This window comes from Eublepharis macularius, chromosome 3 (genome assembly GCF_028583425.1).
Source record: "Eublepharis macularius isolate TG4126 chromosome 3, MPM_Emac_v1.0, whole genome shotgun sequence".
NCBI classification, from domain to species: Eukaryota; Metazoa; Chordata; class Lepidosauria; order Squamata; family Eublepharidae; genus Eublepharis; species Eublepharis macularius.
Window position 1 is genome coordinate 116,799,592 of NC_072792.1, and position 16,774 is coordinate 116,816,365.

General features: G+C 48.5%; 1 protein-coding gene across 1 annotated transcript in view; it reads left to right on the forward strand.

Annotated features, from left to right (window-relative positions):
• The window catches only part of ROBO2 (roundabout guidance receptor 2), an 892,879-nt gene that overhangs the window by 795,468 nt on the left and 80,637 nt on the right, over positions 1-16,774 (forward strand). The window lies entirely within an intron of this gene.

Sequence of the window (16,774 nt, forward strand, 5' to 3'; positions counted from 1 at the left end):
TTTAGTTGATATTTTAGCAAATATAATTATTCAGCAATGCCATCCTAAGCAGAGTTATGCCCTCCTATGTCTATTGAAGTCAATCAGCTTAGAAGGACGTAACTCAGCTTAGAACCATGCTATAAACCACCTAGTTCCACCATAGACCATGAGTAGAGAAAAGAGGGTGCATTCAGGAGTAGTAAAGTTGACCCAGTTGGATGGCAGTCTGTCATTTTATAACTTTAGCCACTGTGCATGATTTAAACTTGAGGATAAGGTTGCCAGTTGTCTTCTATTAAAGGCTTTAGATCATTGTCGGAGAGCACATGGGACTTTCCAGTTGCATGCATTGAGTATTTCCCTGTTTGTAAAAGAAATAGGTTGTACATTGGAATCTCTACATTATGACTCTTAATTTCACTATATTCTGCTATTCATGTTCAGATAAAGTTATATATTCATATTCTAGAAAAAAGTAGAAACATTTTGAGGCTGTATGCCTTCAAAACATGTCTCATGTGCAGCAACATTCTACAGTAAGATGCTATGCCTATACATAAACTTTAGTTCACAACTGCATAAAACGAAGTGCAAAAGCAAAAAGAGTTTTTAAAAAAAATATCCCTGCCTCTCAGTATGGTTTGGTATGCAGCTGAAGTGGTAGGCACCAATTGTGTCAGAATAACCTCTGAATTTCTACAGAATTCAGCCATCAATATTAGTATTATTGTTTCCAGGAAAGAAAACATTCCTAGTAATTTAAACATTCGTGGCAATTGAAGCATATTTTCTCCTGGCAGTGTGCCACACAAATCTTACTCAAGAATTCTGTTGATTTGTTATTGATTACAAACAGTGAGCCCAAATGACCATCATGGTAAAGCTACATTATTCATACGCTATGCTGTTTGCATGTTTTTCTTCCTTCCCTTCTAATTAATGTGCTTATACATGATGGTAGTCTGCTGCTCTCTCTGATCTTGTTTTGTTAAATGAAGCACTAAGTTCTGTTTAGAAGTTAGATACATCAAGATCACTGATACTGAAAGCTACAATGTTCCGTCACATTCTTATTTTAAACTGCTGTTAATAAGACATTAGGCATTTAGCAGGTACAGTCCTTTATCTTACACTTTCACATAGATCAGATGTGCTAAATAAATCACACGCCTAGTTCTTTATTGTTAGTGAAAATTTCATATAATGAATTGCGTTCTCTGTGTGATATCAAGTAGCATGTTTCTGTGAAAATTGTGATATAACATCCTGTGATTTTATCATATATGTAAATATCTGTGCAGAGAAAATTTGCCTTGAAACATGTAGAACATTTGGACCTTATCTGACAGCCATAAACCATTCGTCAATATCAAAATGGTGAAAAAACTAAGTTGAAAGTCTCACTGCCAGTAATACATATATGATGTTAGTGTTCATGACATTTTATAAATGTCTACTTAATACTTGGCTGGTCATTGTATTGTCACTGAGTTGTTTATTGATTGCTGCATTTGCTTGACAATGAGAGATCATAAAGAGTTACATTTCAAAGCTTATCATACATTTCAAAGCTGAAGGCAGGTTGCATGACCATCTTAAACTGGTCACCATTTAATGCAATTCTCAAATTCTATCATTCACTTTTTTCCAACCCTTTATTTCTCATGAACTGCTGGCTGGCTAGTGCTGAGTTGCTAGAAACTGCACATAATTTTAACTATATACGTGAGTCAATTCTGAAGAACATGCATACTCTTTAATTGGCTCTTGTAACTCACAATGTATTTACTGTTCTTGTTTTGCAGTTCAGTCCTTCACCTTCACCCCAGCAGGTACTGTCCATAAGTCTGTATCTTACCCCACCCAACACACACATTTAGCATATAGAGCTTGAATCCATTCCAGTTATTCAAACTATTTTAAAAAGTCCAAGAGCATGAAGAAATTCTCTATCTACTCATCAGTTACATTTGTGTGATACTGAGTATACCAGTGATTCCAGCAGAAGCTACAATATCTAGAGATTTACAAACCCAGAGCCAATACAAACATCCAGTGGTACCTAGAACAAGGATGGGATGGGTAGGAAGCCAGTTAAGCAGTGGCTTTGCCTTCTGCCAGCAGACTGTAGGGAAGCTGCTGCTGTCTGCCCTGCCCTGCCCTGCCCAGAGGCAAGCTGCCAAGCCCCACAGGATGACAGCAGTCTTTTCCTGCCCCCCCTCCACTGCCCATAGGCTACAAACTGGGCTGCAGTGAGTCTGCAGCCATGGCTTTTTGTTTTATCTTCTAATATCCCTTGCAAATGCAGGATAAAGGTAGATTTTTTGCCGCTTACGGTTAAAGGCAGGAAGGAGGGGAGGCGCCGCAACAAATAACACCCACACATGGTTGGAGAAAACAAGGCCACAACTTTATTAAACAAACCGTAAGGGAGTATTGGCGCAGCATATGGATCAGATCCCCAAGAAGCATCGGCTGACCCGCCTGCCAGCCGATGAACCCAGTCCCCTTCAGACCCCCGCTGAAGGAGAGACCAAGGAGTGGCATTAGAGGGGAACACCCGGTGTACACCCTTTGGTGATTCCCCTGCCACCTGGGAATGAGATGCCCTGGCAGCCCCCGAGCTGGGCTTGCACCCTCACAACTCATTCCCAAGATTCCATATGGGAATCCCCTTATGAGGAGCCTGCGCGCACAGGCCCAGACTCCCCCCAAATGGGATCTGATCCAATGCCCACCGCTTAACAGTTGTGACAAGAAAATGAAAGAGGGAGAGGTGGGAGGGAGCACCGACGCCGGCGACGAACTGGAGGCCGGGCAAGGCAGGCCAGGTATAAATACCCGAGCGCCGGACCAGAAGGAAGACTGGGGCAACGCGGTCCGGACGCACGCCCCACCCGTCCCAGCCTGAATCCCAGGCCAGTGATTGGGTGGCCCAGGATTCAAACTAATTGGCTGCTGGCCGGTTCCGAGAATCCTGGGCCAGCCCTCCACAATGGCAGCTGCCGCGCGCTCCCTCCGTCCAGCCCTGCAGCGGCAACCCGGCCCCAGGTAAGCCTGGAGCCTTCGTTTGCCGCTTACGGTTAAAGGCAGGAAGGAGGGGAGGCGCCGCGACAAATAACACCCACACATGGTTGGAGAAAACAAGGCCACAACTTTATTAAACAAACAGCGTAAGGGAGTATTGGCGCAGCATATGGATCAGATACCCAAGAAGCATCGGCTGACCTGCCTGCCAGCCGATGAACCCAGTCCCCTTCAGACCCCCGCTGAAGGAGAGACCAAGGAGTGGCATTAGAGGGGAACACCCGGTGTACACCCTTTGGTGATTCCCCTGCCACCTGGGAATGAGATGCCCTGGCAGCCCCCGAGCTGGGCTTGCACCCTCACAACTCATTCCCAAGATTCCATATGGGAATCCCCTTATGAGGAGCCTGCGCGTGCAGGCCCAGACTCCCCCCAAATGGGATCTGATCCAATGCCCACTGCCACCAGAGCCACCCGTGGCTCCCGCCAACACTCCTACCGCTGAAGCCACTGCAGCAGACCGTCCCGCAAGTCCTGGAGCCAAATGTCCTGCCCCCAGCTGGACAGATGAACCCTGTCGTCCCGAAAAAGGGGGGCCACTAGGTGAGAAATGTCCCAGTGCGTGATCAGGCCTCCCGATTCCATGATGAACTGCCCCATGGCCCGGGCCAGCTTCTGCCGAACCCCATCCACTTTCCTCGGGCAACGCGCCCCACGCCACACGCGCCTCTGGAGTAAGTCCGACCACAGAAAAGACGCCTTTGGAAAAACTCCCCACAGGTAGTCCAGGTCCGCGCACATAGCTCGCCGCAGCTCAGGTCCCTCCTGCTTGCCCAGGTCATTCTCGCCAAGCTGAATGATGATCGCATCCGGTGCGCCTCTGTGTTGAGCCTGCCGCAACAGCATTGGTACCAGGGCCTCCCACAACATGCCCCGCACTCCCAGCCTGTGGAGATGAAGACAATCATCCAAGCCCAGGTGCTTGCCCCAGCCGGATGACTCCGTGTACCTCCCGGCCCAGTGGACAATGCTGTGTCTGCACACCCATATAGTCTTCTTACTCCCTGGAAAATAAATCACAGAAAGACCACTCAATTACTCAGCGGCCCCTCCCACAGGGCGAATGTAGGTCCAAAAAGCCCGAGACCTCCAGCGGCCGATGACTTGGATGGCGGAGCCGGGCAGGCCCAGGCTGGCAGCCACCGATGCAGCCCCGATGCGAAAAGAATGGGTGCCGAACTCCCTAGGAGGGAGCCCTGCAGCATGCAGGCATGCCCGCAAAACTGCGCTGAATTGATAGCGAGTGAGGGGGGAAAGATCCTTGTGCATGAGGAAAGGGCCTGCCCGGTGAGGTCTAAGGGCCATGTAGGCCCCCATGGCCCGAACAGGGCATGAGGCCCTGCTGCGAGAGGCCCGCAATCGAATGGTGTGCCCCGGGCCACGCTGGGTAGTCTTGGAGCGCCTTAAGCGGATAGTCACACAACGCGGGGACCAAGAAACGTCACCGGTGCACAGCGCCCGGCCTGAGGTGTCCGATTTGGAATTTGCCACCAACTCGCTGACCCTGAAAGCCCCGAAAAAGGCCAAGGTGAAGGCTGCGTGAAAGAGCTGGGCTTTGAAGGGGGACCAGCACAGGCAATGTGCGGCCTGTAAGATACTGCCCAAGATGGCCAAGGTAATGGGACGCCTGTGGTCCTCCAGGGGGGGAGCCAGGCGGGCCCACCCCTCCACCGCCCTCCTCGCAATGAAACTGTCACATGGGTCCGAGAAGCCAGCTGCCTTGCAGAAGAAGGCTATAGCCGCTAAATCCTTCCGCATAGATCTGGAAGACAGGCCCCGGTCCCGCAGGTGCCCTAAGTAGCAAACGACCATGGCCTGGGAAGGAGGCCAATGGGGCCCCTCACCTAACCCCATGGAAAATGTCAGAAACCTGTCAGCCGCAGCCGAGTAAGCCCGGAGGGTGGAAGAAGCCACCGAGCTCAATACTCCCTGCATTATGGAGTCCCTCCAACCAGCCAAAGCTCCTCCGGGAAGGGGTTGGGTGTGCGCTGCGCCTCTGGAGCCAGGTCGTGGAACCTCTCCATCTGGAATCGAGACAATGCGTCCGCCAAGCCGTTATCCACACCTGTTATATGCTGTGCCGAAAATGTTATGTTAGCATTAAGACAAGTCAACACAAAACGGCAAATAAGACGCATGACCCGCTCAGAGCGAGAAGACTGTCTGTTGATAACCTTGACCGCCGCCAAGTTATCGCACCAGAAAGTGACCCTTTTATCCCGGAGGGACCCTTCCCAGATGGAGACCGCCACCAGTATGGGGAAGAGCTCCAAAAAGGTGAGGTCCCTCAGGATGCTCGACCCGGCCCACTGCGCCGGCCATCACTGGGCGCACCAGTGACCCCTGAAATAGACCTCAAAACCAAGGCTGCCGGCCGCATCCGAATGCACCTGCAGATCTGAGCCCAGATCGATCGGAGCTTGCCAGATGGACACCCCGTTAAAGTCAGCCAGGAAGCTGAGCCAAAGCTGTAGATCGGCTTTGATGCCCTTGGTGAGCTGAACATGGTGATGAGGGGCACAGGCGCCCCTGCAGCCATGGACAGCCAGGCGCAGAAGGCCCGCCCAGGGGAGACCACCCTGCACGCAAAATTAAGATGGCCAATGATGGACTGAATCTCCCTAAGTGTACACTTACTGCGGGACATGACCCCCGTGAACAGCTCGCGGAGGCGATTGAGCTTGTCCGTGGGGAGCCGGGAAACTCCGGCTACTGAATCGAGTTCTATGCCCAAATATGTGAGCCTGGGCGAGGGGCCCTCGTTTTTTTCCTGGGTAAGTGGGACCCCCAGCTCGTGAGCCAGGGCCTGAAAGATCCAGAGGCGGTCTGCACAGGTAGAACTGCCGGGGGGGGGGCGCCATAATCATAAAGTCATCTAAATAATGTGTGATCAAAGGGGTCCCCATGTGGTCCTTGGCAGCCCATTCCAGGAAAGTACTAAAAGTTTCAAAAGCCGCACAGGCGACGGAGCAACCCATTGGCATGGCCTTGTCCACGTACCACATGCCCCGAAACTTGAAACCCAACAAGGAGTGGTCTGATGGATGGACAGGCAGCAGCCTGAAGGCTGACTGAACGTCGCATTTGGCCATAAGGGCCCCAGGCCCACAAGCCCGGACAAGACGTACCGCGTAATCGAATGAGGCATATCGGACCGAGCATAATTCCGGGGGGATGAACTCGTTAACCGATGGGGTACGAGAGGTGGTGGATGAGGCGATATTCGCTTGGGACCTTTTTGGGAACAACCCCCAAAGGAGAAACCCTTAGATTAGGCAGTGGGGGGCTGGCAAACGGCCCTGCAACCCGACCGGCGGCGACCTCCTTAGCTACCTTAGCAGCCACCACCTCAGGCATGTCCTTGACCGACTTGAGATTCCCCGATGAGGTGGCTATGCGGGGCCCCGTGTATGGAATGCGAAACCCACAGGAGAACCCCTCCCACAAGAAACTGGCTGCCTGCCTGTTGGGGTACCGAGAAAGGAGGGGAAATAGGGTCTGCAGCTGGATTGGGGTATGAGCAAGGCCCAAGCACCCCTGCGGAGGCTTAAGAGCCACCGCTTTGGGTCTGGGAGGCGACGGGGGCTGGCCCCCCATCCCTTCGGGGGGCGTTGTTGGAGGACCAGCCACCCCGAAAGGGCTGTGTTGAGGCGTTACCCCTGGGGCAGGAGAGACGAGAGTGGGATCCCCCGCAGGCCTCGCATGAATGCTCAAAACGGCACTTGGACCGTTGGCACTTGCCCTGATTGTATTCCCAGCAGAGGCCACGGGGCCTATCCCTCTTGAAGGACCACTGGGCCCCTTGGGATGACTCCCCTTTGCCCTTCATGTGGGGTCCCACCAGCCAGAGCCAGAGCTTCTGGTTAATAAGATCCCACCTAGCCCTGGGGTTATGGGAGGCCCTCTTGCGAAAGGCCTCGTAATCCATGGCCGCCGAGTCCCCCGCCAGTGCCCGGGCGCGGAGCACATTCCCCAAGTGATTCGTGAGGTGCCAACCCCTTTCCGGGAAAGCTGCCTGGACCACCCCCATGTACACGGTGAAGCCCTCCAACCAGTTGGCAAACGTGCGCTCCACTATAACCTTCCTATCCCTCCGTTTATCCCGCTTCGAAGAGGGGGCACACCTCCCATCCTCAGCTTCGGGTCTAAGTAAGGACAGCACCTCGACGTAGTAACCGTCCAGGATGTGCTCTCGGACTTTGCGGGCCAGGTGGAGGCCAGGCGGGTCCTCTCCGTCCGTAAAGGCTAATGCCCCAGATTTCCCCGCGGAAGACTCCCAGACCTCCCAGGGATCCCCTTCCCCGTGGGTGCCCCTGGCCCTACGGCGACAAGCCCAGCTAGGGAGCCCGGGGACCCTAGCCGCCACCTCCCAGTAGTCCTCATCAGGCCCCCCCTCGTCCGATGAGCAGGACTCACCTGAGCTGCACTCGCTGTCTGAGTCCTCATCCCAGTGGCGGCGGTGAGAGCGCCTCCTGCTGGATGCCCTTTGCTTCTTACTAGGCCTTGGGTGCTCTGTACTCCCGTCTTCCTCGGAGCTTGAGGGGGAACATGACCTCTGAAGCCGCGATGCTGCCTGACCTCTCCGCCGCTTGCTGGTCCCCTGCCATTGGGGGGCCTCGACAGGCGCCGAGGCAGCCTGAGCTGCCCCATGCCCGGAGTTCCCCAGGTGCTCCACCCGCTCAGTGAGGAGCTCCAAAGCCCAAGTTATGTTCTGGAGGGAACTGGAGGGAGCCTCTTCATGGGGGGCCAGAGGGGCCACAGCACCCGTCCCTCGTGCCTGCTGCCCGCCTCCCCTGGCCTTAACCCTTATGGCAGGGGGGGCTGTTTCGACCTCCCAGGGCCCGCCTTCCGAGAACCAGGCCTGAGAGCCCCACCAGAAGGGGGGAGGGGAGCTCCGCCCCCGCTACCACATCTTGTTCCCCCGGTGCCTCGGGCCGCCCCACCCCCACGGGGGGCCAAAGCCGAGCCCCCCCATAGGGTTTTTGAGGGATGGCCTCTTAGCCGCCGCGGGACCCGCTCTAGCGGCAGCCCCTGCTGTTCGTGCTGGGTTCCTGGTCAAGGGAGCCCTTGGCCCCCCTTCCCCCCATCCGGGAGGCTTTTCCCCCGGCGGAAGAGGACCCCCGGGTGGGGGCATTCCGTGCCGATGAAGCAGCCGCCGCGGCCTTCTTCTTGGCTGGGGCCATGTCCTGCCGCCCGTGAAAAGGCTGCAGTGCCGATCTTCGCCGGGCGGAAGGCACCCTCGCTGGCTGCTGAGTGCGAGTTCAGCTCTGCTCCCTCTGTTGCAGACTTTGCACTGGCCCGCCCGGTCTTCTCCGCCGTTCTTCCACCGGGTCCGAGGGGTTGCTGCTAACCTGGCGGCCCTGTGACCGAGGCTCAGCTCCGACCTCGCACAGGCGCCGCCTCAACCCTTGACCCGGTCTTCGCCACCTTCAGTCTTCTCCGTGCTGCTCTGTCGATCTCCTCAGCACCGACGCCGGCGACGAACTGGAGGCCGGGCGAGGCAGGCCGGGTATAAATACCCAAGTGCTGGACCAGAAGGAAGACTGGGGCAACGCGGTCCGGACGCACGCCCCACCCATCCCAGCCTGAATCCCAGGCCAGCGATTGGGTGGCCCAGGATTCAAACTGATTGGCTGCTGGCCGGTTCCGGGAATCCTGGGCCAGCCCTCCACAATGGCGGCCGCCGCACGCTCCCTCCGTCCAGCCCTGCAGCGGCAACCCGGCCCCAGGTAAGCCTGGAGCCTTCGTTTATCATGAGACCAAAGTGTTACCAACCCCACTATCATCCGTATGAAGAGAACCTAGACTTCGGTTATATAAATGAGTAGATTTCTGTCATCATGAGAACAGTGAATCAGTCATGTACTTGTAATTTGAGGAATATTCAAAGTGAAAGTGTGGCATGGTTAGTCCTTTGCCTCTTATATGTTTATTCAATGCGTATTTATCTCTGTAACACTCATTATTTGCACAAATAGCTTCTTCATGCTGTTTTGATACTCCTCCTCCCCCAGCACGCACATGTACACAATTCGAGCTGTTATAGAATATCACAAATGTCCTGCTTTTCATGTTCAGCTCATAAATTCTTCAAGTAAAAAATACAGTTTAGGATTATATGTGGCCCAGAGAAGGAGGGTCCCACCTAGGCAGATTCCCAAATTTTAGATTCAATACAATTGACAGAATAGAATTCATTTCTCAGATCAATCCTTTCTGTAATCAGTACCATTTCATCTCATTTTTCTTCTCTGTTTCCTTCTTTTAAATTCATAGAAATCCATCTGATGAAATAGGGAAAATGAAAAGTATCTATCTGACTGTCTCATAACTGTAGGCACACCCATTTGTAGGAATAGGAAGGTGTACTCGTGATTATATATATTATCTATCAACCATGCAAACACCCTACATACTTGCTTATGGAGTAGTAAACTTCTTTGGTGAATAGCAGCTTTGAGTTTAAAGAGTTTGTGAAACTGAGTAAACATAAATTACAAATGGCTAGACAGGAAATTATGATGCGCTAAACATATTACACACAAGTCCTACCAGTGGTAGATGCATATAAATTATTTGACAGAATCATGCGAAGCAGGCTGAAGATTTGATGGAATTTTTATATGCTGATTATCTGTTCTGAGTTAATGCTTATTAAAAGAGGATTAATCTATATTCATATTTGAGGAACAGCTTATCAGGAAAAGGAATGAGGCTTGGCTAGCAACATTAAAGTTTTCATTTGTAAGAGGAAAATGTGGCCTACTGGAGATAGGCATACAGAAAGCTCTCTTGCCTCAAAATGTCAGCTGAGTGTGGTGTTTCCATTTTTTAGTTCTAGCAGGCATGCAGATTAGGTTTAACCTTGTCAAATATTATTTGTAAACAGTTTAGATACAACCACAGAATATCTGTATGTATAAGATTTCCCTTCAATTAGTGTCTTAATTAAGTTTGTTATTTTTATTGCCCATCATTTTTACAAGGTTTTCTTAAATATCTTTCTTTTTATAAATATAAATACACTATCACTGTATTTTATAAACAAGTTTCTCCCTTTATAATATGATGGCTACTGTTCAGCTTTCTAAACAATCTGTGTAAGATTTGTCACTATTGAGTACACTTTTCTTGAGGTAATAAATACCAAGGCATAGAGTATTAGGTAGTTTTCCAGTTCTTTCTGATGAACTAAATTCTGGAGCTTTGGAAAATCCAGCATATTTAAGAAACAGTTTAGGAAAAGAAGATGTAATTGCCCACCCAGATGAAATGAAGAGGCAGACAGAAGTGTCTGCCTAATCGGCCATTTTATTTTGGCAACAATATAACATTAAACATAATACAGCAACAGCCTAAGTAGTGGTACAGGTCGGACCCTGGGATCACCCCTGGACCTCTGCCCTGACCTATCTGGGCAAGCCCTGCTGCCCCAGGCACGAGCCATCCAATGTGCATGTCTGGGACCTGGCCACCCAGGCAAATTTTATGTCTGTCTGTCTGTCTGTCAGTCTGTATGTATGTATTTATTTATATTTGATTTATATTCTGCCCTCCTCACATCAGCAGGCACAGGGTGGATTACAACCAAAATTTAAATTACATATCACAATTTATACGATTTAAAACCATAAAACATTTAAATGGACTCCCACCAAGCCTTTAGCACCCCAGCCATAGCATGAGGACCGCATTGTTCGTGGAGTCCCATGCTGCAATCTGCCCTTACAGCTGGCTTCCATCAAACAATACCAGCGATCATGACAGACCCCGGTTCCTCCTCAAATGGGTATATGCCAAGGGTGCTCACCAGCCCGCTCTTTCCCCCCAAACCCTATTCTGCCAAGGAAAACCTATTTATGGCACCACTGCAAAGCCAATCACCATAACCTATGCAAGAAGTGCAAAGTAGGGGAAAAACTCTGAACTCCATCAGCCAATTGGAGAAAGAAAAAATTCCTATCTGGTCCTGATAACCAGCGACCAGCTAAACTTACGCTACTGCAGGACGGGTGGATGGGCCAAGCATGAAGCAAACTGCTGAGGACGGCTTGGGCAGAGCTTCCACTCAAGCATTTGGCTCCGCCCCCTCCCCAGATGCCCAGATGTCAAGAAGAGCATGCTGCGTCTCTTCCTCCACCAGGGGGAGGGGAAGGGGACCCCTGGCCCAAAGCAGATATGTTGCTGGCCGGGAGGGCTGAATTGTGCTATTATAACGTTCCACTGTTGTTGTTCTTTTATTGGCTCATGAATAAACTAGCAACATTGTCAATTATCACTGAGGATGAATTTATAATAGTCATTTTGTTAGACAAAAGTTCCCATGAATTAAGATCCATTCTTTTCTGGTTATTTGTCCTTAAAATGAGAAATTTGTGATATAAAATTGAGCCACTGAAAATTAATATCACATTCACTATATTAGGTGACAATAAAATAATTTTGAAGGCATATCTCCTTTTTGATTTATTTTCTCCATCAAAAAATAATCAAAACATTTCCACAGAGTTTAGGAGGCCCAGTCAGTTTTACTGAGCATATTATTCCAAAGGAACAATAAGCATATCCAGGGATTCTATTAGACATGTAGCAAAGCTGGAATATACATGTGTTGCCCCTTTCAGACAAAAGGCTGACAGCCAGTATCCTACTTTCTTTCAAACGCCAGACTCTATGGGGTAACTCTCTTTAGTCTGAGTCTGAGATTCCTCTAGTATTCGATCATCTTCTTGTTTTGTGTGGGATCCTTAAGAAGAGTGAAAAATAGAAATATACACTGTTCAGTCTTCATTACTAACTGGAAATTCTTAAGTTATGTGTGCATCAAATTTCTTAACAGTTTTAGAGTATGATATACTGTTTCATTAGATATGATCCTTTTAGAATAGGACAAGCAGGGACCCTCCATACTCATGGGTGGGGGAGAATTACATCCTTCACTCACTTGCCTGCTGAGCAAGCTGCTCTCCAGCCAACCAGACCAACATCAGCACTCTTTCTTTCTCCCCTGCCTGCTTGTCTGATTCATGCAGTGGGAGGGCAACAGTCCTTGCTTCCCCCCTAATTCAGGGCTGCTGCTTTAGCAGAAGAGAGGGTGGTAGGGAGCAGAGTGGCTGTCTCCCCTGCCTGCAGAGGAGGTAGCTGTGATGGGGCTGGCAGCAGTGGTGGTGGACATTGGTGACTCCCATTCCTCCTTTCCTACCTGTCCCCCCTACCTGTTTATCTGCAGAGGAGATGCAGTGGTGTCAAAGTTGGCATCAGTGGCAGGATCTCCTACAGGCGACTCCCCCACCTCCTTTTCCTGCTCACAATGTGTTTACATTGTCTGCACAAGCACAATGTGCCTCTAATTTGAGGGAGATTTAACCTCTCTCCATTTGGGGGGTTTGCACGTTATCCTGCAAACCTGTCGAGTCCCTCAAGTCTAAGCCAAACAATGTATTGACCGTGCCCAACTAACTAAGCAGCCTACTGGCTGTGTAAACAATAATAATTTCACAAGTCAAAGAATTAATCACTTGTTTAGTCACCAGTACTGTACCACAACTTATATTTCATAAGTATTTGAAACTGTGTGTTTATCTTCTAACCACTAGGGTATACTGCCCACTAACCACTCAATAGTTTATAACAAGCAAGTACATATGCAACTGGACTATGATTCCATATATATCTCACAATGAAAGTAACTGCTTATTTGAAACTGTGTGTTTATTTTCCAACCACTAGGGTGTACTGCCCACTGACCATTCAATAGTTCATAACATAAGCAAATACATATGAATTCTCACAATGAAAGTAACTGCTGACGGGTTCGCCAGCCAGAAGTTCCCGTTCCAGATACCCCTTTATCAAAGCAGTTACCACTGTAAAAATATAAAAACAATTTTTAACAATATATAGATAAGCTTATAAATAGTACCCTTTTAAAAGTGCAGACATTACAACCATACCATCATATACTCACAACCAACAATTTTCAGGGATGCAATATCTCAATAAATACTGTAAAACAAAATCACACAACAATCTTATAAATATCTCTACATAATCATATACAAATATTTGCCATTAGAAACATTCTCCATACTTACAAGCAAATGATCAAAACATCTTTCAACCTTCAAAATACAAAGTGGCAGTATACACAACCATCAATCACACACCTATTAAGTATTACAATCAATAAAGAATAAATCAAGATCTTAGTAACATTTAAAGTGCTAGTGCTCCTAGAGTATCTCCTACAGATATGAAGTTAAATCAAACGCATTGTTCAAGCCTTTTGGTTCCATAGACTGCAGTTTAAAAATTCACCATGCCTCCTGCCGCAACAGGTCTTGTTGTGTCAGCAGGGGCTCTCTGCAGCGACTCACATATAATACAGTATATGTAAAATCCTTGTCAGAATGTCCCATTTCTTCAAAGTGTGCAACCAACGGTGCCTCCTCAATTTTCCTTTGTAGCCTCGACCGGTGTTCCTGAATTCTTACTTTGATAGCTCGTCCTGTGCAACCTACATACATTTTTCCACATCTACACAATATTAAATACACCACATTTATGCTATTACAATTAGAAAACTCCCTCCAGACCAATCCTAAATCCTTAAATTGTCTCAGTGACATAACTAGATCACATGTATTGCATTTGCCGCACTTATAATGTCCCTTAGGTAATTCCCTTGTTGGAGCCCACCCTTTCAAGTCTGTATGTATTAACTGATCTCTCAAACTTTGTGTTCTACGTAGGGCAATGAGAGGCTTTTCCTGACATCCAGGCAAACTCTCCACCAGGGGCCAGTATTTATAAATAATGCTCTTAATGGTTTTTGTCAGAGGTGTATAATCTAACGCGAAACAAAACCTGCCCTCCTGTCTGTTTTCTCTATTCTTTAAGAAATCCTGTCTATTCCTCTTTAATGCCCTATTCTTACAATCGCTAATTACCTGAGTTGGATACCTCTTTACCTTAAGCTGTTCTTCTAAACGTGCGGCATATGTTTGAAAGTCCTTTATTGTTGTTGAATTTTTCCACAGCCTTAGAAATCGACTATATGGTAAATTATTTCGGAGGTGTGGGGGATGGAATGAGTGAAAGTGCAACAATGCATTCTTATCAGTAGATTTTCTATATGGCCGCACCTGTACTATATTCCCTCTTGATCTTACCACTGAAACGTCCAAGTAATTAACACTATTCTCGTCAGCCGTCCAGGCGAACTTGATGTTGCTATGCTGGGAATTCAACCATGCGCATAGTTCCTCAACTATACCATTTGTGGACAAAATTAGAAAAAGGTCATCAATAAAACAACAATAAAAAAGAATGTGTTCAAAAAAAGGATTCCGGGTAGGATTTTGTAAGCAAGTCTCCTCAAAGCGCCCCATAAACAAATTTGCAACGCTAGGTGCCGCGGAGCAGCCCATGGCAACTCCGCGTACCTGCAAAAAGAATTTTTCTTGAAACCGAAAATAATTATGTGACAAAACTATATCCAAAAGTTCTAACAAAAAATGCGAGGGTGGATTGGACGATGTTCTATGCTCCAGTGCTAGCCGGACGGCTTCCATAGCCTCCTCATGGGGAATATTTGTATACAATGAAGCCACGTCCAAAGTTACAAACGTTGCTCGTTGCGGGATAATCATGCCCTCTACAGCATTAATAAATGCCCGTGTATCTTGTACATATGAAGGAAGTTTCTTTACAAAGGGTTGACAGAAACCATCTATATACTTAGCTAATGGTTCTAAGATGGAATCCGACCCTGAGATTATCGGACGTCCTGGGGGGGGGGGGGAAATCCTGGCTTGTGGATTTTTGGTAGGATATAGAAGATGGGTATTCTTGGACTAGGATTAATTAAAGTTCTATAAATCGATTCAGAGATCCAATCTAAGGCCAACGCTTCGTCCAATGTATTTTTTATGATACTGGCTACTCTCTTCGTAGGGTCACTTGGAATACTCCGGTAGCTTTCTCTGTCTTTCAACTGGCGTTCAATCTCCCCAACATAATCCTCTCTATTCATAATCACGATCGCACCCCCTTTATCTGCCTCCTTAATAATTATAGATTCATCTTGAATGAGGGAGCGTAGAGCAAGATTGTGTACATAATTAAGGTTTGACTTCCTCGGAAGGAAGTTTTGCTCCGCTTTCTCTACTTCTTTATTTACCATAATCTTGAATGTCTGAATGAGATGATTGGTAGTTGGAGGTACAAAACTAGAACGGGGGCGAAGATTGGGGGGAACATCGTTCGGGGGAGTTGCATTACCAAACAAGTCTCTAAGTTTAAGAAGCCTAGTTAATTTAAATAGGTCTACTCTAGTTTTAAAGGCATTATAACGAGGGGTAGGGACGAAACCTAAGCCTAAATTTAACACTTCAGTTTCTGTAGGGGAGAGTTGTCTAGCTGACAAGTTAGCTACTAAGTTTTCCTGCCCCATCCCCTGACTCCTCCCCTCAAAAAATTCCCTCTAGGTTTACTGCGACTCAGCCTATTGCTTCGTGTATTATATAAGGTGTTATCTTCTAATGAGGTATCAGTCTCCTCTCCATCTGTCGTGTCCAATTCTGAATGATGTTCCAGTGGATTGGACCAAGTTACCCTTTTACGTGCTGAGTTGTTCTCAAGCCACCAAGAGTATACCCTTCCTGTTGTATAATCTTTAGTATCCCTATGAAATTTCTTTATCTTGATTTCCTTCATCTTTTTTTCAAAGTCTAACACCTGTGCCTCTAAGTCTGCCAGTTTTGTTTCAAATACTGTATCCGTCAGGTCCTGTTTGAGAGTATTTTCCAAGTTTCAGCAATAGATATCTGGAAAACCAGACTTCAAATCACTACAGAGCAGCTCAGTTGATGGCTTCGTGCCCATCACTTTCTCTTAACCTAATGCTTTATCCACAAAACAATCTCAGGAACAGGGGTGAGCAGGGAATATATTTTCCTAAATGGTTTGAGTTTAGGCTCAGAAAGAGAATTCAGTATGAGCATATGCTGGCATAAGTGAAGTTGATACAAGACCTTTCCTCCCTAACAGCGCAGCCCCACTAGACATGGGCACGATCTGAATTACAATTTTTTTAAAAAACCGATTTTGTCGTTTGTGCCATCGTGACTCAGCTAATCGGTTCCGTCCATGGCAACTGATCCAGCAGTTGGGGGTTTGCTTGTTCGGGACTTGATCGGATATATCGGTTTCTGTTCAGAATTGCAGATGCTCTGGCGCCAGTAATTTATTCCCGGGGCAACGGAGCCAGGGGAATGAGCTGTGTTTGCTGTCGCCCTCGAAACACGAATGGAAGCCCAGCTTTCCTTGATTAGCAGGCTTCCTTCCAACCACAGAGCAGCAACCCAGGGGAGGGAGGGGGAAGGGGGTGTTCTGAAGCCATGGGCACAAAGGAAAGGCAAAAGGCAGCGCGGGAGGCTGGGAGGTCGCCCGCGCCGTTCATCTTTCCCCAGGACAAGGGGCGTGTGGGCAAGCCAGCCGCCCCTTGTCTTGGGGAAAGGCAAAAGGCAGCGCGGGAGGCTGGGAGGCTGCCCGCTCCGTTCGTCTTTCTCCAGGACAAGGGGCGCATGGGCAAGCCAGCTGCCCCTTGTTTTGTGGGGCAGGTGAACGGCGCAGGCAGCTGCCGAGCCACTCACGCTGCCGCCAGCTCCGCAGCGCACTGGGACAGCCATCTTGCTGCGTGGGC